General features: G+C 46.6%; 1 protein-coding gene and 1 non-coding gene across 2 annotated transcripts in view; both read right to left on the reverse strand.

Moving 5' to 3' along the window:
* LOC126183913 (outer dynein arm-docking complex subunit 3) overlaps positions 1-22,269 on the reverse strand; it is a 409,835-nt gene that overhangs the window by 275,787 nt on the left and 111,779 nt on the right. The window lies entirely within an intron of this gene.
* Positions 18,302-18,489, reverse strand: LOC126186538 (U2 spliceosomal RNA). The gene has a single exon (XR_007537618.1). It is a non-coding gene; the product is annotated as a U2 spliceosomal RNA (small nuclear RNA).

Genomic DNA, 22,269 nt, shown 5'->3' on the forward strand with positions numbered 1-22,269 from the left:
TGGCCAGTCCCGTAGGTCGTTACGAGGACGCACCGAGTCATCTCGTATGCCCCTAAATACGTAAGAGGTGGACAGCTATGCGCAGTTGCGTGAATTAGCGCACCCAGTGTATGTTAAAATGAACCGGATGTAGTCATCTACAGAGCGAACAGCAGCATTGATACGCCAGAAATACTTGTTGATACCAAGATAGTGTAACAACTGCGAGTGTGAGCAGTGAGCTATATTTGTGTTGTGCAATTATGACATTGCTAATCCGAAACATGTTCACAGGCCTTATAAAACCATTCGTGAGAAAAGGAGAAAACGGGAAGAAAATAGAGGAGAGAAGAAGTGTCGCAATAGAACACGATAAAGGACGCTATCCAAACTTCCAACAAAAATCTTGGTAAGACTGACACATGTCTAAGTTTGTTGTATTTTATACATGTTCGCAGGCACAATAAGAGGGACGTCTGCCACATACGGAACTCAGAAGAAAAAACAAGATTAGAACATGTTCACAGGCCTTATAAAACCATTCGTGAGAAAAGGAGAAAACGGGAAGAAAATAGAGGAGAGAAGAAGTGTCGCAATAGAACACGATAAAGGACGCTATCCAAACTTCCAACAAAAATCTTGGTAAGACTGACACATGTCTAAGTTTGTTGTATTTTATACATGTTCGCAGGCACAATAAGAGGGACGTCTGCCACATACGGAACTCAGAAGAAAAAACAAGATTAGAGATAAAAAGTAGTAAACAGTAGATATGAAGTCGGGTTGGCCAACACCGTGTTAGTCGTAGGAATTGGTAGTTAGAAATGGTGATGGGATCCTGTCTAAATAATCTTGATTCCCTATTCCTTGATTGTGTGTGTGTGTGTGAACTGTGAAGCAAGTTGTCTTGTAAATTTTTATGTTTATGTATAAAAAAAAAGTTCTGTTACATTTCTATTTTAATTGATCCTGAAGTTGATTTACAAACAAGTAAAATTATTCCTTTTGTAATGAAATAAGTTCATTGTCTTCAAGCAAATGAAAAAAAAGTATGGTACCGATGGTTAAACATGAGCACTTTCCATGTACTAAAATTAGTTATCTTAGTGTGTTAAGGTGGCGTAACTGAGCAAGAGGGAGTTGAAGCTACGACACCTGGCACACCAAACACGAGCTGACAAGGAACGAGGACGACAGCAATGAGGGGAGCACACAGCTGACGATGGTGATGGCATGCAGACCACGCCCTGAATCGACGAGGCCGGTGGTCAACTCAGCAGCCAAGGAGAGGTGAGATCTAGCACCTCTGTGTACGACAAAGAGGTCGGTCCTGGTCTCTGTACACGGTGCGGATCGGGAGCAGCAATGAAGAGGTCCAAGAAGGTTGCCATATTTGTTGCTCGCCACGTCAGGTGGAGCGACAGCCCAGCTGACCTTTTGTGCCTAATGACACCAACTTTGAGGACCTGAGCTAACAATAGGCTCTCGTCTGATCACGGTCGCTCCCTTGCCCAAAAGCGTCTATAGAAGGAGCAATGCTCTGTGGCTGAGCTGCGAGAGGTCACCGATCATATGTGCACCGATGGGATCTTGGGCCTGTCTCGGACAAGATGTCAACAACGAGCTCTTAGGTGAGAGCCATCCTGCCTCAAGAAGATGCGGGGGCCTGTGGCGCCATCTCGGTAATCGACGCTGCTCTCTTCTCAGCCGTTAGCCATCCCTCAACTTGCTAGTCAGAACTAATGTCACTCCCACTCCTGCAAGAAACTTGGGCCGTGTGTGTGAGTGTGTCAGTGTGGATTCAAATGAATAACATGCGCCTCAACGAACGTACTCATTTGTTCTGTTTATGAATTATGTTATAAGAAGGTTACGAAGTTATAAATGTGCCATTTGTTAAAACGTCATATATTTGTCAGGCCACGTCTGTTTGTGTTAGAATAAGATTTCATACTTGTACCTTGTTACAAATACACAACAGTGGTTGCTCAATAAGCAATGATTCTTGTCATTTTGCTTGTGATATATATATATATATATATATATATATGTATATGTGTGTGTGTGTGTGTGTGTGTGTGTGTGTGTGTGTGTACACAATCCAGACACTGGACTGGGCCAGACCTTGTTGAATTGTGTAAAGATGACACTTACACCATGCATAATATACCGAGCGAGGTGGCGCAGTGGTTAGACACTGGACTCGCATTCGGGAGGACGACTGTTCAATCCCGCGTCCGGCCATCCTGATTTAGGTTTTCCATGATTTTCCTAAATCACTCCAGGCAAATGCCGGGATGGTTCCTCTGAAAGGGCACGGCCGACTTCCTTCCCCATCCTTCCCTAATCCGATGAGACCGATGACCACGCTGTCTGGTCTCCTTCCCCAAACAACAATACCAACCATGCATAATATAAACGTCCAGAGACAGACACAAAAAAAACCTTTAATTATAAAATGTCAAAGGGGGGGGGTTCACATATAATTTAATGAGAGCAACTACTATCAACTTCACAAAATGTTACACGAATATTGTTCATGTATGTTTTTAGTAATTTAAGTCAAGTAGGGATGGATAACTGAGAGTGGATGGACCTTAAGTTATAATTGCGGGTCTTGCCATTCAAATGACAAGCACAGAGGTGCTTAAACATGTGTATTTGCCTTTGCGACGTGTGTCCTTCTAATATAATTGTAGTTTTCTTTTGAGTACTCTCACCAACAATTGTTTCAGGAATCGGCAGAGATTAAAGTAAAATTAGACTAAATAATGACCATGTCTTTAACAGTAAATCCAGTCATTGAAGGCAGGTACCCTAGGAATGAGTGGGATTGTGCATCAGAGAGGAGGCAGTGGTAATCAATCGCCCATAACTACTCACGCAAACGGATTAAAAATACCAGTTATGCAGATATTAATTTTCTATCACAGGTGGTAACACCATAGGAGTCATCACCTGTACTACAAAATTGATTTGAAAAGAGGGGCTATGTAAGATGGCAAGAACTATGCCCCTTACATGAAGTCATTAAAGATCACCTAACTCACGATGAGCGAACAGTAGGGCTGAGCAAAATGACTGACAAGGCACAATGCATCTTGTAGAGGGTATAGTATGGACGTATTGGAATATTTAATGTCGGGTGATGGTTCTAAAGTAATTCACACGACATGAAAACTTTGTGGAAACGAGTCGATTTACTGGACGCTAGTTTACCCCAGGGAAGTATTTAGAGTTGACCGTGGCCGGCTGGGGAACGGCGAAGGGAAGTGATAATAGGCAGCTTAGGGCGGCTCAAGCTCTGAGAAAGCGGTAACACGGCGCGGCCTCCAGCCGCCTTAAGATGAGTGACAGCATGGGTGGTTGACCCCGACCCAATGCTGCTGTACCGGGAAGCAGACGGAGAACTTGTATGCCTGTTGATAAATGTCCGTCGTCCGGTTTTCAGGGAAACATGCGAGAAAGCCACGCAAAGCTACGGTGGAGCGGTCAACAGAGGGCAAAATATGCGTGTTCGTGACTATAGCAACTTCACGCTGAATTCATGGTCCACAGAGTCTGAAGTAAATCAGGTGAAGAGCGACAGAATGAAATACGCCGGACTCTGATGGGAACATAGGACCGAGGAATTTGAAGTACTCTCCTGGGAGTCAGAATTCCGGAAAAATTGGTGTTTGTGCAGACGCTAACCTTGATGGGTGGCCTGGGAGGTGCAAAATAGCAGAAGTTGAGAGGAAGGGAAATTTTGCGGGAATTTGTTCACTTCCCAGAGCAGGCACTGGTCGGCGCTGGGAAGTGACACATAATTAACGCCACCTGTGCTGCGTAAGTGATTTTGCTGGAGAGGAAACCGAGGCCAAGAGCTGACTGGGAGAAGTCCCCGTAGAGGTCTTCCGTTCCCAGCTTGCCTAGAGTGCGGACGTGGCGTTCTTTACTCAGCTTGTCTGAGAAAGAGAGAGCATCTCTGCCGTTTAGGACTTAGCAAATGGAACGATTGAGCTTGGAGATAGAAAGTTTTGGTTCAGCTATGTACTGAGCAAGATAGCTAGGAGTGAATAGACGAGCGCAGCCTTGCAGCATCACGAGGTTGGCCGGCGTCCACACAACGACGACGCCCCGCCACGCTGAATTCAGCGATATTGCGCCCGCTCCGGCCGCTGATTAACTTGTTGGATCCTGTCGACATAGTTTCCACGAGGGTTTCATGGGCCGTGTATTGTAGAATTCTTCTCACACTTCGCATTACGCCTTGGTCAGTCGATAGGAATGACTTTTGATTTATCGCGCTTTACTCCACGCAAACGCAATTTATTACCACTGCCTGTTAGGAGAGTCATGTAATGTGATGATTGAAGGTCGTGAGTTAAAAATAAATCTGTGCTTATCGACTCCATCTGTTTTCAATCAAGTAGTTGAAATCCCAAGTCACTTCCTTAATTAATTTTATGTTCAACATTTGCATCTGGTGTTCAATAGCTGAATATAACATCAATGTGCGCCCCTTTTTAACTAAAAGGGATCAATTCTGAATCAATTAATGTCAACACTGCCACCGCAGTTCAATCAGGAGTCACAGGGTCTTATTACTTTCTGTGCGTTATCTGACATTGCGGCAGTTTTGCACTCTCTGTTGATCTGTTAGTCAATTACCTGGGGTGAACACACACCAAAACCAGATAAGTGATGGGTGGGGTGCTACAACGCATAGGACGGTTTGTGGTAAAATGATACGTACTGGTGAAAAGTAACATCGATTCAACAGCACTACAGCACTGTCTACCAATCCTGTGAGTCCACATCTGTTCGTGTTACGTGACTGATCTGCGAAGCAAAAGCATTATGTGAATGTTACCAGGAACGTAAATGTTGGCATACTCCATTAGAATATGTGATGTGAAAAAATCTCTGGGAAAGACGACGTCTTTCTCCTAGAAACATATGGTATTTTAGAGTATGTATGGAAGTATGTAGGAAATGTGCTACTCGATCAGCGTGTGAGATTGAGATAGTTGTGTAATCGACAATACTGGTGCGATGCAACCTCCACCATGCACTGTACAGCCGTTGGTAGTGTATTTGTTTTAGATTTGGGATGTTCATAGGTGCTTGAGTTGGCTCCAAACAGGTGGGAAGACCTGTGGTGGAGTTCGTAGTTGACCTGAACGCAAATAAGTCTATTGCTCATTAATAGGACTAGAAATCCCGTACACGGTGCTAAGTGTTAACTGCCGTAAATGCCTGGCAGTTAGTATCTTGTGCGAGCTGAAGTGGGATGCAAGTGTCTGGTTCGGATTCATTTGCGTCTATCTTAAGGGAAGTAATGCAGATGCTAAAAACTGATAGGTCGGTGAACTAAATCAGATGAATAGATGAGGCTCAAATTCATCTGCATGGGTTTTTAAGATGTGACGGTGTAGGAGGCGAGTGACAGCAAATCCCGTCGGTATGTCACCTAGAGACTGTGGCAATACAATCCGGATCGAGGTGTAAAAGGTTCTACGATGACTGCTGTTGCTGGACTAAACAGTGACATTAATTTTTCCTGGCTTGTACTTATTGGTTAGTTGGCTCTCCAGGTACGATAGCTGGACGAGTGTGTAAGTGCTGGGTTTGCTTCTAAATAAACAACTAGCACTATGAAACTTCCTGGCAGATTAAAACTGTGTCCCGGACCGAGACTCCAACTCTGGACCTTTGCCTTTCGCGGGCAAGTGCTCTACCAACTGCAGGAGAGCTTCTGTAAAGTTTGGAAGGTAGGAGACGAGGTACTGGCAGAAGTAAAGCTGTGAGGACGGGGCGTGAGTCGTGCTTGGGTAGCTCAGTTGGTAGAGCACTTGCCCACGAAAGGTAAAGGTCCCGAGTTCGAGTCTCGGTCCGGCACACAGTTTTAATCTGCCAGGAAGTTTCATATCAGCGCACACTCCGCTGCAGAGTGAAAATCTCATTCTGGGAACTAGCACTATGCATATGCGTACTATCCGTGTGGATATACTGTGCTCTAGACAGAATTCGGTATCATGGTCGGTCCACTATCGAACAGCGTGTGAAAGAAAAAGAATGAGCAATGCTGCGATTAGGTTCCGAATCTCCTCCTGCTCTTGCAATAGGTCTGAATTATACGTGGAGGTCTGAGGCTGTTGCTCTGACATAAATGATTCAGTGGATAGTTTACGTAAGCTATGTGATACTGTTAGATTCGTATTATGGAGGTATGCTCCATTTGAAAAAAAGGTGATATATCTCTCACGAAATGCTATGCTAACAACGAAGACTCTGGCAATCATTCGATATCGATGTTACGCTTCTGCATTTCCTTGTACAGTCAACGTGTACTCTTCTCGGTTGTGACATTCCTCCACTGCTATTTTTCTCGTTGTGATAGCTCTCTAACTCGTCAGTGACGGGACAGGTTTCTGACTCGTGGAACAGTGCTTTCGGAACGTGATGGAATTTCGAGAGAATTAGCATGGATCTGTGACTTGCCGGGAGACATCTCTCAAGTGTATTCAAATGCTATATATCGAAGACTGGAAAATTCTTGAGAATTGGGCAGCTCTGAAGAAAGGGAAATTGAGAGGTTAGCTCTATACCGCTTCTTCTAAGTGTTGTGGGCGAACATATTACACCCTCTCACAAACGTCTCAAGCAGTGACTGCAGTGATAAAATTAGGGGTTAATACGAATTTTTTTACCGAGAGAACCGGCAACAGAAGTTACGCCTTTTGTTTTCTTGATAAGTAAGAGACAACATCGTTTTGTGTGCCTATAAATGTATGGAGTGACATCTTAATAGGTACACTAAATTTACATTTTATATACAGGGTGAAAAGTATTTTTAAATACAAACTCTGGGAGGTTGTAGGGGGCATCAAAACAAATATTTTCCCCTAATGTCATTTTTTCCTTTGAGGAGTATTTAAACTGGTAGAGGAAGATTTCTCTGGCGGCAAATTAATTAAACCGCAAACACTTTTCCATTTTTTATGACCAAGACACAACAAATTAACACAACTCAATTTCAATTACAGTGCATTTTTGAAAATGCCTCCATTGACACGTGAACAAAGGTTACACCGTCGGATCATGTTCTGTCTGACACGGGCAAAAACCCCAGGAGTATCCTGAATTATTCCTGCTGCTGCTACAATCCGGGCAACCAGATCCTCTTCTGATGCAACAGGAGTTGCGTAAACAAGGTTGCACATCTCTCCCCACACAAAAAAGTCCAGAGGGGACATATCTGGGGATCGAGAAGGCCATGGTACAGGACCACCTCTGCCAATCCACGTTTCTGGGAACCGTCGGTCCAGGAATCGACGCAGACGACGACTGAAATGTGCCGGCGCCCCATCATGTTGGAACCACATGCGTTGTCTTGTAGGGAGCGGGACGTCTTCCAGCAATTCTGGCAATGCTCTAGCGTGAAAATTGTAATAGTGCCTGCCATTTAATGGCCTCGGTAGCAGATACGGCCCAATTAAACAGTCCCCAACAACATCGACCCACACATTAACGAAGAACCGCACTTGATGAGCGCTAGTAACTGTGGCATGTGGGTTATCCTCACTCAAAACATGCAAATTGTGCATGCTGAAGACTCCATCACGCCCGAACGTTGCTTCATCGGTAAACAACACAGAGGATGGAAATGTAGGATGCATTTCGCATTGTTCCAGGTACCACTGCGAAAACTGTGCTCTGGGTGGATAATCAATTGGTTCCATGTTGTGGACACGCTGTGAGTAAAATGGACGTAACAATTGCTCTCGAAGGACTGTTCTTACATTCGTCTGATTCGTCCCCATGTTACGTGCAATTGCACGAGTGCTGATCGAAGGATCCCGCTCCACATGCTGCAAGACAGCTTCCTCAAATTGCAGCGTTCTTACCGTGGGACGGCGTCCCTGTCCAGGTAATCTGCTAAATGACCTGGTCTCACGCAGACGTTGGTACACAGCAGCAAAGGTCGTGTGATGCGGGATACGGCGATTAGGATATTGTTGTTGATAAACCCGCTGTGCATCTCGTCCATTGTGGTGCGCTACGTAGTACGCACCAACCATATCAGTGTACTCACTCCAGGTGTATCGCTCCATGGTAGTAAACAGAGACAATGCACTACTACACTGGTGGACAGCAGTTGCCTACAACTGAAGAGCGTAATACGGCCTCTAACAACTGAAGATCGTAATACTGCCTCTCGCAACTGAAGAGCGTAATACGGACTCCAGCGGTTTAAATAATCCTCATACGAAAAAATGACATTAGGGAAAAATATTTGTTTTGATGTCCCCTACAACCTCCCAGAGTTTGTCGGTTTAAATACTTTTCACCCTGTATATGTTTAATTTGCAAGACATCGCACGCTGTGTGGCAGAGAGTATATTGTACCACGACTAGTAATTCCCTTTCCTATTTCACTCTCAAACAGAGTGAGAGAAAAAAGACTATCTATATGCCTCCGTATGAACGCTGATTTCTCGTATATTATCTTCGTGGTTTTTAGGCGAAATATACGTAGGCTGAAAAATCCTTCTGCAGTCAGGTTAAATGGTGGTTCTCTAAACTTCCTCAATAGAATTCCTCGAGGGGAACGCCACCTTCCCTCCAGGGACTCACATTTGAGTTCTCGAAGCATCCAGCCACTAATTTGGTGGCAACCAAGATGAATGCTTCTACAGAGCAGGAAATGCAGGTGTACTGAAGGAAAGCCAGGTCCTCAGGCTCATATACGTCTGGTGGTGGCTGCTGTTCACAAGCAAGGTCGGTGGTGGTGGCGGGACGGGGGCAGACGCGTCACAGGGCTGGAGAAGAGAGTATAGCATCCTACCACGTCTCAGCAGGATTAATTCTGGAGCAGTATACCGGATTTCTAAGTGACTCACTTCCCCCAGCTTCACAAACGAACCGACAGACAGAGCCTAATTAGCGTTGGATATCTTCAGCTATCAAGGCTTCAGCTCTCAGCTGATACGCGTCTACAGAGTGGCAAGTTAAGTGTTTATCTCTTTCTGTGGTTTCCACGTAGTATATTTATTAAATTTCGTGCGTGTTTCTCTGTTTAAGACGTTTAATCTCTCATTTGCCAGTATAAATTCATTCGTGTGATCCCGTAGATTTTCCCCGGCGTCTTATATGATTATGCTCTCCGCGGGTATGCTGCCGGATATGATCGTCTTCAATACACGTTATTTCGGCATTCCGTCTGGCCGCCATCTTCAGGTGCGATCGCTGAGACACAGTCACGCCGGAACTGAATGAACGTCATTTTTTTTCCTTTATTGTATTTCAATGCCCCATCTGGGGCCGGCTGGCAGCAGCATATGCGCTGCTCTTTAGCCAAAAGACAGGAGTTATACAAAGAAGACAAAAAAACCACACACTGGATCATAAAAGTATTGACGGACGGCGTAGCACGTAACAATCACTGACAGTAACACTATGTAGAAGTCGAGCACACAATTAAAATCACAGTTTTTGAAGTGCTTGAGAACAGCACCGAACACAACACTGACAGAGCCCACTGATGATGGTGAACAAACGGAGGATCTGCCAGGGGTATGGAGATGAGCGAGAAGGGAAGAAGGGAGAGAGGGGAGGAGAGAGGGGGAGACAGGCGGGGGCGCGCCCTAGAGGGCCAGGGAGGGAAGGATACAGTCGAGGATGGGGTGCAGGGACTCAGGGGGGAAAGGCGGAAAATCCGCTCTGGGAGAAGGAGGCGAGAGGAAAAGAGGAACCCTGGGGGGAGGGGGGGGAGAACAAGGCCAAGTTACAGTTGGAAGGAAGGGTAGATGTCACGGTGAAGTACAACATCTGGGAGGGGGAGGTGCTAGAAATTGCCCTGATGAAGGAGAGGGTGTGGAGGTAGAGAGAGGGTGGGATACAGTGATAGAGGCACGGCAATGGGCAGGGAGTGGAGAGGAGGGAGGAAACAAGGGGGAATCAAGCCTGTGGACAGTGTAAAGGATGCAGAGGTGTTGGAGGAAAAGGAGGAGGTGGGAGAAGGGGATGAGGTCATACAGGAGTCGTGGGGGGGAAGGAAGGCGGATATGGAAGGCAAGGCAGACCACGTGGTGTTTGAGGATTTGGAGGGCCTTGTAAAAGCGGGGGGGGGGGGGGGGGGCTCAGAGATCCAGGCAACGCTGGCTGAGGGATTTGTAGGTAAGGAGATGGTGGAAGGATGCAATCCCCACGTTTGGCCAGACAGGAGCTTCGGGAGGCGGAGGCTGGAATGAGCTTTCTGCTGGATGGTCAGGAGGTGAGAGGTCCACATGAAGTGACGGTCAAGGGTGAGGCCAAGGTATCTCAGGGTGGGGGTGGGCTGGATGGGACAACCATAAATGGTGAGGTAGAAATCGGGGAGACGGAAGGAGCGGGTTGTGCAGCCTATGATGATTGCCTGGGTTTTCGAGGGGTTGAGACAAAGGAACCACTGGTTACACCAAGTGGTGAACTGATCAAGGTGGGTTTGGAGGGTGCATTGGGGCCCTTGAAGGGTAGAATAGAGAGCCAGGAAGGCGGTGTCATCAGCATATTGGAGGAAGTGGACAGGTGGGGCTGGCCTGGACATATCAGTGGTGTACATGAGATAGAGGAGAGGGGAAAGGATGGAGCCCTGGGGGACACCAGAAGTGGGATAAAAGAATGGGAGTTGGTGATGTGGAAGGTGACATAGGAAGGACAGTATGAGAGGAAGGAGGCTACCAGATGGACAAAATTGGTAGGCAGGGTTTAAAGAGGAGATCGGGATGCCACACTCGGTAATAGGCATTTTGGGGGTTGAGGGAAACAAAAATGGCAGAGTGATGGGAGTTACGCTGGAGGGAGAAAAGGTGCATGAGGTTAAGGAGTTGGTCTTCAGCAGAGAAGGAGGGTCGGAAGTTACACTGGATAAGGTGGAGTAGGTGTTGATTAAGGTGCTGATGGATACAATGGGAGAGGATGGACTCGAAGACCTTACTGAAGATGGAGGTGAGGCAGAAGGGATGATAGGAAGAGGCGATGGAAGGGGGTTTGTTGGGTTTGAGGAATAAGAGGACACAGGAAGTCTTCCACAGGTTGCGGTAGACGCCGGTAGAGAGGATGACGTAATATAAATTGGCAAGGACACTCAGGAAGGAGAAGGTGCTTTCTCTAAGGTGGCAGTATGTGACACAGTTGTGACCAGGGACCGTGTTGCATTTTGACCAGAGGATAAGTTTAATGTCTTGTGCTGTGATTGGAGTGTTGATGTCGGAGGGGGGCAACTGCCCCAAGTACTGGAGACTAGGAGCAAGTGGAGACACTAAGGTATCGGCGTGCTCCATGACGGTGGGGAAAAGAGAATAATCAAAGTGGGGATCATAAGGGATGGAGAAGACCTCAGAAAGATGGGAAACGAAGTGGTTGGTCTTACTGAAGTTGTCAGGAAGGGGGCGGTCGTTACGGAGAAGGGGATAATGGGGTGCAGAATGGGAACCAGCAAGGCGATGGAAGGCAGACCAGTACTTGGAGGAGTTGATAGGGAGGGTGGCGTTGAATCATGTACAGGTATGGCGCCATTCCCATCCTTTCTAAGTTTTAGTACATGTCGCTGTATGTGCCGGTGGCGTCGGAGTGTATCCCTGTCACAAGTGCACATGAAGGAGTGATAGAGGTGGCGGGAGTTGCCGAGGAGGACAGCTCACAGAGGGAGAGTGGGATGGTGGGGGTGGATGGTTTTAGTAGGAACATGGGCCTCCAAGGCGTCAGCAATGGCCTTCTGAAGGAAGGATTAGGCGTGGATGATGTCATCAGGATGGTGATAGATAAGAGGGTGGCTTTCGACCTGGGTGACGACGGATTCCCGGTCGGCATCCCAGGTGGCGCGATGGTGGTCATGGGCTACCTTGGGAGGGGGTGGAGGGCAGGGAACCGGTGGGGTCATTGAGGAGGGATTGTGGCCAGACAGGGATATGCTTAAGGTGGCCAGTGGCGACCCCACCATACGCTCGAGGACCAGGAGCATCAGTGCGGTGGAGGATATATGGAGAGGTGCGGTTAGCATCATTGCGCTAGAGAAAGGTTTTGTTCAGGAGGAAGGTGTCGACCTGGTAGTGGGAGAGGGTGTTCGTGGGGGTGCGGAAGGAATAGGATGCAACACTCGTGCCACTCCATGATGAGAAGAGCAGGGTGGGGGGGGGGGTGAAGAGAATGGAGGGAAGAGGCTTAAACTAGAGTGTTGAGGCGGGTGAAGGTAAAGTGGGCTTGGTTTTGGCAGTAAGTGGCGAAGGTGTTCAGGTGAAAGACGGAGCGGGCGGCAAGGGAGACCTGTTGGAGGACGTGGGGGTGCTGAAAAAGGTGAATGTTTCGGACGACTATGTTCAGAACGCGTGGGGGCCAAACACAATGTGCGGGAGTTTACGGAGGGGGTCTGGACACAGGAACTGGATCATCTTAAGGCTGTCTTCAAGCTCAATGGATATACCGATCATCAAATTAATTGTGCTTTTCAGTTCAGACCATCACGTGAACCAGCACTGGATACTAGTAAATCAGTTGCTTTTCTACCCTTTGCTGGAAGCATTTCTTCAAAAATTTCTGTAATTCTCAGGAAATACGATATTAAAAGTGCTTCTTGCCTTTGGCCAAGACTAGAGCCCTGTTTGGATCTGTTAAAGATGATTTGGGATTGAGAAAGCTCGGAGTTTATGAAATTCCCTCTCATTGCGGAAGACCTATATTGGACAGACTATTCGCACTGTTCGTGACCGATGTGTTGAACATCAGCGTTACATACATTTGCTCTAGCCTGAAAAATCTGCCGTTGCCGAACATAGTCTCAACGAAGGGCATAACATGTCGTTTAAAGAGACGCAAATTGTTGCTCCGGCTTCTCGTTACTGGGATTGTGTACTCAAGGAATCCATTGAAATACGATTATCCGAGGACATTATTAATAGAGACAGACGTTTTCCTTTAAACAAGATATGTAACTCTATTTCATCTGATATAAAACAACAACGGTTAGGTTTTTGACCCGCTACATTTCAATTTGCGATTTATCACTTTCGCCAGTTTCTGCCGTCGGCGGCGCTGCAATCCTTCGCTTCGCAGGGGGCAGCTCTTGGCTTCTCGCGCAGGCGCAGTGGCCTGGACCCGGGGTATAAAGCAGCCGCCGTTTCTGATGTTCATTCTGTTCCGGCATGAGCGAGTCTCGGCGATCGCACCTGAAGATGGCGGCCAGATGGATCACCGAAATGTCGTGTGTCGTGTATATCCGGCAGCATACCCGTGAAGAGCATAATCGTAAATTCATTCAGTCAGTAGAACAGTAGTTCCTCGTTTGTCTTGTTTTGAAAGCAACCGTCCGTTCGTTTAGTAAGCCAGTCAGTAAGGCTCCAGCTCTCAGCTGATACACGTGCACAGAGCGATACGTTAAGTATTTATCTTTTTCTGTGTTTCCACGTAGTACATCTATTAAACTTTGTGCGTGTTTCTCTGTTTAAGAGGTTTAATCTCGAGTCTTTGCTAGCTTAAATTCATTCAGTCTGTAGCGCAAGAGGCTGATCGCCGAACAGCCAGCTACGTAGCTCATTAACGCATCAGCGTCCATTGGTGACTCATCAGGAGGGCAGCAAGTTGTGTATCGAGGATTGTGTGCTTTCATAGTTCACTTCTTCAGTTAGTCTTCCTAGGATGTGTGCATGCTGTGTGCGCACACAGGAGGAGCTGGCCGCAGTTTGTGAACAGCTGAATGCGCTTTTGGCTATCACCTTCAGGCTGCTGACTCGGGGTGTAGCGGTGGCGGAGAATCTGGAGCGTCGCATGGGACACCTCAGGTGTCACTTGTTTTGCACACGGGCTCTGCTTTCGAGGCACCTCCTAGTGCACCCGACGCGGTGGATCCACCCTTACAGCAAGGTGACTGGCGCACGGTAACGCGTTCGCGTCACTCGAGGCAGAGGGCCAATTTGAAGACTGGTCGCCTGGCCTCGACCATTCACTTCGTGAGTGGACAGGTGGCCGCTTCTTCAGCAGTGCCCGAGTAGGCACCCTGTGGTAAGGGTTTGCTAGTTATTGGGAGCTCCAATATTAGCCGCGTTATGGAGCCCCTTAGGCAGCATTTAGGGCTCGAAAGAAAGCCAACGTGTGCTCGGTATGCCTGCTGGCCTTGCCTGTGGCTATCGAGCGTGCAGAGTGCAGTCGTCTGCATGTTGTGGCTCACGTCGGTACCAATGACACGTGCCGCAAGGGCTCTGAGGCGATCCTCAGGTCGTACAGGCGACTGGCGGAGGTGGTGAAGGGTGAGGTTTGAGTCTGAGTCATCCCTCGGACATGGGTGTGTGTGTTGTCCATAGCGTAAGTTAAAGTTAGATTACGTAGTGTGTAAGCTTAGGGACTGATGACCTAAGCAATTTGGTCCCATATGATCTTACCGCAAATTTACAATTTTTACAGAGCTCTCAGTTTGCAGCATCGTTCCCAGAGTTCATCGGAGTTCTTTGGCCAAAGGCTTCGACTCTGTGACGGTCTTGGCTGTAGATTTCTAGACCTGCGTTATCGTATGCAGATTTGTAGGACTTCCCTTGATAGGTCAGGGACGGAGTACACAAAAGAAGCAGCTACTCCGGTAGCAGTGTACTTGTGGAGTTCACATGAGGGTCTTTTAGGCTAGGCAGTAGTTTGAGGTGCACTGATGAACATTCGACAGTCGATATCCAGCAAGGGAAGTTAAACGGCGTTCACAATAAAGGCACTTTGACTGTCACAATTTTATCAGTAAACTGTCGAAGTATTCGTAATAAAGTTCCCGAATTACTGACCTCCAGGAAAGTCCTCGCACTCAAATTATTATTGGGACAGAGAGCTGGCTGTAACCCAAAACGGAAAGATCTGAGATATTTAGCGAGTCGTAGAACGTATATCGGAAAGACAGATAGAGGCCATAGGAGGGGGGAGTGTTCATTGCAGTTAACAAAAGCGGTAGCGTTCTCGCTTCCCACGCCCAGGTTCCCGGGTTCGATTCCCGGCGGGGTCAGGGATTTTCTCTGCCTCGTGATGACTGGGTGTTGTGTGCTGTCCGTAGGTTAGTCAGGTTTAAGTAGTTCTAAGTTCTAGGGGACTGATGACCATAGATGTTAAGTCCCATAGTGCTCAGAGCCATTTGAACCAGTTCCCAAAAACATTGTCTCTATTGAGGTTGAAGCTGAGTGTGAGAGGGAAGTCATCTGGTCACGTATACCAGGTGTAAGTGAAACCAAATTAATTGTTGGATGTTTTTACCGGCCACCCGATTCTGCTGTGACAGTTCTAGCGTCATTCAAAGGAATTCTACGGTCAATAGCGCGTAAATACCCAGATCATGCAATATTTGTTGGAGGCGACTTTAACCTGCGGAGTATAGACTGGGAAGTCTTAGGATTCAGTGTTTCTGCTATATAGAGCAGATAAGCAGTTATTAACATCTCAGTTAGGAACTGGCATCACTTAGCTCCAGTAAGGTGGATGTAGAGGAAACATCGGCAGTTTAAACAGATTGTAAATCATGGTCCGGAGAGTCATGTGCCTAGTATGTGGATAAAGGATGGAAAAGACCCACCATGGTACAATAACGAAATTCGGCGGATGCTGAGGAAGCAGAGGCTGTTGCACTCTCGGTTCAAAAGGGAACGCATAAATGACGACAAGCGAAGGTTAATAGATATTCGTGCGTCTGTGAAAAGTTCTATGCGTGAAGCATACAATAACTACCACCGTCACACCTTAGCAAAAGATCTGACAGAGAACCCGAGAAAATTCTGGCCGTGTGTAAAATCGCTAAACCGGTCAGGCCCTTGTTGACCATTCTGGTGTGGCAGTTGAAAGTAGCAAAACGAAAGTCGAAGTTTTAAATTTCACGTTCAAGAAATCGTTCACACAGGAGAATCGTACAAACATACCGTCATTTTACAATGAAATAAATACCCCTAGCTGCATACAGGCGTTGATATAAGTCAACGGGGACAGTTGAAAATGTGTGACCCGACCAGAACTCGAACCTGGGAGTTCCTGCTTACATGGCAGACGTTCTATCCATCTGAGCCACCGAGGACACAGAGGATAGTGCGACTGCAGGGACTTATCTCTGGCTCGACTCCCGTGAGACCCACATTCGCAACTTATTGTCCCGCATTATATTCACAGTGCCCCTGCCCATTATACTCATTACTCGCGGCGTGTTGCCGATTCCCGTAGGAGTTCGGGCACTGTTTGTGCATCTGCACAGAAGAAGGTTGTCAATTGGCCGGTGAGCCTTATATATATATATATACCGTCATTTGACCATCGGACAGACTCTCGTATGGACGACATAGTAATAAGCACACCTGACGTAGAGAAACAACTGAATGATTTGAAAGCAAATAAATCACCAGGTCCGAATGGAATCCCAGTTCGATTTTGTATAGAGTACTCTACGGCACGGGCCCCTTACTTAGCTTGCATTCATCGTGAATCTCTTGCCCAGCGCAAAGTGCCAAGCCAATGAAAAAAACCGCAGGTGACTCCAGTGTATTAGCAAGGTAAAAGAACGGACCCGCAAAACTACAGACCAGTATCCTAACTTCTGTTTGCCGCAGAATCCTTGAACATATTCTCAGTTCGAATATAATAAACTTCCTTGAGTCTGCGAAGGTTATGTTTTGGAAAGCATCGCTCGTGTGAAACTCAGCTTGCCCTTTCTTCGCATGATATACTGAGAACTATGGAAGAAGAGCAACAGGCAGATTCCATATTTCTAGATTTCCGGAAAGCATATACACGGTGCCAAGTTCATAGGTATGTGAGTGGCTCGAAGACTTATTAAATAACAGAACCCAGTATGTTGTCCTCGACGGCGAGTGTTCGTCAGAGGCAAGGTTATGGTGAGAAGTGCGCCAGGGAAGAGTGATAGGACCCCTGTTGTTCTCTATATATATAAATGATTTGGCTGACAGGGTGAGCTGCAATCTGCGATTGTTTGCTGATGATGCCGTGCTGTACGGTAAGGTGACGAAGTTGAGCGGCTGTAGTAAGATAGAAGACGACTTAGGCAAAATTTCCAGTTGTTGTGATGAATGGTAGCTAGTCCTAAATAAGGAAAAATGTAAGTTAATGCAGATGAGTAGGAAGATCAAACCTGAAATTTTCGGATACAGTATTACTAGTGCCCCGCTCGACACAGTGAAGTCGTTTAAATATCTGGGCGTACATTGAAAAGCAATATGAGGTGGAACGAACGTGTGAGAACTATGGTAGTGAAGGCGAGTGGTCGACTTCGGTTTATTGGGAGAATTTTAGGAAAGTGTGATTCACCTGCATAGGAGACCGCATATAGGATGCTGGTGCGACCTGTTCTTGAGAACTGTCCGAGTGTTTGGGACCCGCACCAGGTCGGATTGAAGGAAGACATCGAAGCAATTGAGGCGGGCTGCTAAATTTGTTACCGGTATGTTCGAACAACGGAGATGCTTCGGGAACTCAAACGGGAATCTCTGGAGGGAAGCCGACGTTCTATTTGAGAAACACTATTGAGAAAATTTAGAGAACAGGCATTTGAAGCTGAATGACGAACGATTCTACGCCCGCCAACATACGGAGCACGTTAGGTTCAAATGGTTCAAATGGCTCTGAGCACTATGGGACTTAACATCTGTGGTCATCAGTCCCCTAGAACTTAGAACTACTTAAACCTAACTAACCTAAGGACATCACACACATCCATGCCCGAGGCAGGATTCGAACCTACGACCGTAGTGGTCACGCGGTTCCAGACTGAAGCGCCTAGAACCGAACGGCCACACCGGCCGGCAGCACGTACGGATAAGTAACGAGAAACTGGGCTCATACGGAGGCATAGAGACAGTCTTATTTCGCTCGCTCTGTTTGCGAGTGGAAGAGGACAGTAAATATCAAGTAGTGGTATAGGGTACAATCCGCAACGCACCGTACGGTGGCTTGTGGAGTGTCTATGTAGATGTATATTTGACGACTGTTACCACCCGGTTTGGTATCAGAGGAAGTGACTACCTAGCCTGTGGGCAGCTCCCAGAGACGCCAAACAAACGCCTGTAAAGGTTAAATGGCAAGTGTAATCCGACTGCAGGAAAAACAAAAATTGCTCACCGTGCAAAGGGACTCTCAAGACCAGTTTAATTAATTAGTCAATCAATTCGATACGAATGACGTGTCGCCGGGCGGGTGGAAGCGAGGGCAAGAGTACCGTGGAGCACTATTTCGTTGCAGCGAGATCTTTTAACGAAATTTCAATCTCCTGCCTGCACGGGAAGAAATGACCATCTTGATAAAATAATCTATTTCTAAAGTGATACGTAGTATTAATCTGACATTTACAACTCGTCTATGCTTAGACATCGTAGGTGACGAGGCATTTGGCTACTTTAAGAGAACTCACTCCATCATGAGCCAAAAAAGAGTTTAATATTTTAGTCCTGTGATGCAGGACATAATAGCTATTAAACTGATAAGAACAGATTTTTTTTATCCGACTAAAGAATACTTAGAGGAAATATAACTTACGCCATACTGTTGTACAGGATTTTCACAACAAGTAACGATACTTTGCGATGTGAAAATGCGTGTACGCTCAGATTTCTTCTGTCTTCGAAAATAACTCGTATAAAACGGAGGAATCTACATTTCGCTTGAGAAATTCGAGGTACACTACTGGCCATTAAAATTGCTACACCAAGAAGAAATGCAGATCATACACGGGTATTCATTGGACAAATATATTATACTAGAACTGACATGTGATTACATTTTCACGCAATTTGGGTGCATAGATCCTGAGAAATCAGTACCCAGAACAACCACCTCTGGCCGTTATAACGGCCTTGATACGCCTCGGCATTGAGTCAAACAGAGCTTGGATGGAGTGTACAGGTACAGCTGCCCATGCAGCTACAACACGATACCACAGTTCATCAAGAGTAGTGACTGGCGTATTGTGACGAGCCAGTTGCTCGGCCACCATTGACCAGACGTTTTCAACTGGTGAGAGATCTGGAGAATGTGCTGGCCAGGGCAGCAGTCGAACATTTTCTGTATCCAGAAAGGCCCGTACTGGACCTGCAACATGCCGTCGTGCATTATCCTGCTGAAATGTAGGGTTTCGCAGGGATGCGACCATCATGATGCTGTAAACAGAACCTGGATTAAACCGAAAAAATGACGTTTTGCCATTCGTGCACCCAGGTTCGTCGTTTAGTACACCATCGCAGGCGCTCCTGTCTGTGATGCAGCGTCAAGGGTAACCGCAGCCATGGTTTCCGAGCTGATAGTCCGTGCTGCTGCAAACGTCGTCGAACTGTTCGTGCAGATGGTTGTTGCCTTGCAAACGTCCCCATCTGTTGACTCAGGGATCGAAACGTGGCTCCACGATCCGTTACAGCCATGCAGATAAGATGCCTGTCATCTCGACTAGTGATACGAGGCCGTTGGGATCCAGCACGGCGTTCCGTATTACCCTCCTGAACCCTCCGATTCCATATTCTGCTAACAGTCATTGCATTTCGACCAATGCGAGCAGCAATGTCACGATATGATAAACCGCAATCGCGATAGGCTACTATCCGACCTTTATCAAAGTCGGAAACGTGATGATACGCATTTCTCCTCCTTACACGAGGCACCAGAACAACGTTTGACCAGGCCACGCCGGTCAACTGCTGTTTGTGTATGAGAAATCGGTTGGAAACTTTCCTCATGTCAGCACGATGTAGGTGTCGCCACCAGCGCCATCCTTGTGTGAATGCTCTGGAAAGCTAATCATTTGCATATCACAGTATCTTCTTCCTGTCGGTTAAATTTCGCGTCTGTATCACGTCATCTTCGTGGTGTAGCAATTTTAATGGCCAGTAGTGTATATGGAAAACAACATCTCTGTTTAGAATTCGGTAAAGTGGATTTCTTAAACTGGGGAGTCTGTTAGAACTATATGTCAAAGTCGTTTCTGCCTGTCTCCCGGCCAGGCGCGAGGCATCGGCTGAACGGAAGCCGAAGTTTTTAATGCGGCTGGCAGGTACAAAGAATGCAGCTGTCCCGGCGGTAGTGCTCACGACGCCCTCTAGAAGTAACCAGTATGCTGGTTGTGTGGCGACAGAAGCGGACGTGTGTGTGGCGTGAGAAGATGTAGTTATTTGACGACGGCTACCACCCGTTTTGGTATCAGAGGAAGTGACTAGCTAGCTGGACACTTATTCCCTCCATGTAAATTGATCGGTTGACTACTTGGCGGTCACGGTGACAATCTCTTCGGCCTCTGAGCGTTTGGTGCGGCCGGCGTGTGGACACCTGAAGACGTGCACACAACTGCTAGTGTGATCGGCGGGTGTGTGCATCTCTTAACCTTTCGTCACGCCACGGTTCCCCAGCAGTCGGCCGACGGCGCGCGCTCCGTGATCGCGAATGTGTGCTGTTGGAAGATATTTTTTACCAGATATGTTTCGTGTAAGGTGGAAACGTTGTGGTGGAGAAGGGTGCTTGTGTTCTCAAACGTCGATGCATACGAGACCTGAGACATATTTAGTGCTATAATCTATTGGTGGTGGAAATTTAATTACTTGCTTCGTAAAACGTTTGCGTGTGATTCTCAAACGTTAAAAATGGATTTTACTATAAAGAAGAATCATCGTAAGGTAATGGTGAGTATATTAAGCCTGTAAATTGTTAAACAATTAATTAGATACGGTAGTACAAATAGATTATTTCCCACCATTTTTGATATCGAAATTGCAGCAGCTCTTCCATTGTCCTCAGCATAAGCCAATTGGAACACAGTATTCTGAGAAGGGATGAAAACCTCCATCTGTATGTTTGGACGTGTTGGTTCAGACGTATTTCACACAAACAGGAAGTAACCACATGAAAGAGACAGAGGCAGGAAGTAAGTGTAATATGTCCTGAGCAAAGGATACCGCCACCTGACTCTTTGTTTGGGGGCGGTGAGAACAAATGGAAGTCTCTCAGGCAGGTAGGCGTGTCACCTTGCTCTGCAGGATTGAGGTGCAGGTGTTACAACAGGAAGTATCCACTTGAGAGAGACTGAGGTGGTTTCCCGGATATTGAATATCAAAGAATACCAACTTCTGGTCTGTGGTCGGTGCTATTTAATAGTTATTACATCATAGAATGTGGGGAGATATGAGGGGAGAAGCCATGTCTCCTGCAGACCGATAAAACAGGGGCGGGCAGGAATTCTGCACGTGTGCGGTGCACATGCACGTGTGCAGTTAACAGGTGTTGTGCGTGCACACAGGGGCAAGCTGGCCACCCGCTTCTCTCCACTCCCCACCATACTGTCTCTCCGCTTCTTCCTATGTAATGCGTTTTGTTTCCTGGCCTGTTTTATTGAATGAACGAATAAGGTTAGTAGGAGTGCTTGAAATAAATCGTGGTTTGAAAGAGTACCTATTACCTACGATACGTTTTATTTAATTATCACAAGTGGAGTTTGCAATACGTTTAATGTCTGGAACAAAATTTCTACATACAGACAAACGCAAAGAGTTACGTAAATTTTCATTATTGATATTTGCTGTTAACCGAGACTTATTAATTTTCATAACAGAAAAAAATCTCTCACAAAAGTATGTCAAGCTCAACATTGACTATCTTCACGGCTTCACGATGGAGACGAGGAAACTCTTGCTGTGGAAAGTCGTGATAAAAATCTATTACACGTCTTTCCAAAAGGAACTTGCCTCTCAGACGAGAATTACACTGTAGATCTATTAATTCCATTTGCAAACTGAGATGAATATCATCTACAGAAACCAGATTCTCTCGAGAACTGTTCAAAACCTTGGGATAAGTAAGATATATCCCCAAATCGCTTGAGAAATTCCTCTTTTATTGCACTAAGAACGGCAACATACTGAAATTATAATGGCGTTCAATATTAAACTTCTGCTCACCAGCGAGAATACTGTCACATATTGTACATTTCCAATTTTCACGTTTTGCCACAGAGAACAAATGATTTTCCCATTCCTTTTTAAAAGATAGCAAATCTCCAATTCTCCGTTTCCTTGTTTCACTCTGCATCTGCATTTTCCGGTTATTGAAATACAACGTTCACTACGTAGTGGTCGCTTCGCTTCAACGTCCGCAGCTTAGCCTGTACTACACTGCCGCAACCTGCAGGCTGTCGGCACTGTCCCGTTCGACGATTGCACGCGAGCAGCACACGTGCACCGCTGTGTGCTCATGAGCCGCGTGCAGCGTTTGCCCGCCCCTGCGATAAAATAAAGAATATGCACATTGAATTGAACAATATATTATTGACAC

The sequence above is a fragment of the Schistocerca cancellata genome, chromosome 4 (genome assembly GCF_023864275.1).
Source record: "Schistocerca cancellata isolate TAMUIC-IGC-003103 chromosome 4, iqSchCanc2.1, whole genome shotgun sequence".
NCBI lineage: Eukaryota > Metazoa > Arthropoda > Insecta > Orthoptera > Acrididae > Schistocerca > Schistocerca cancellata.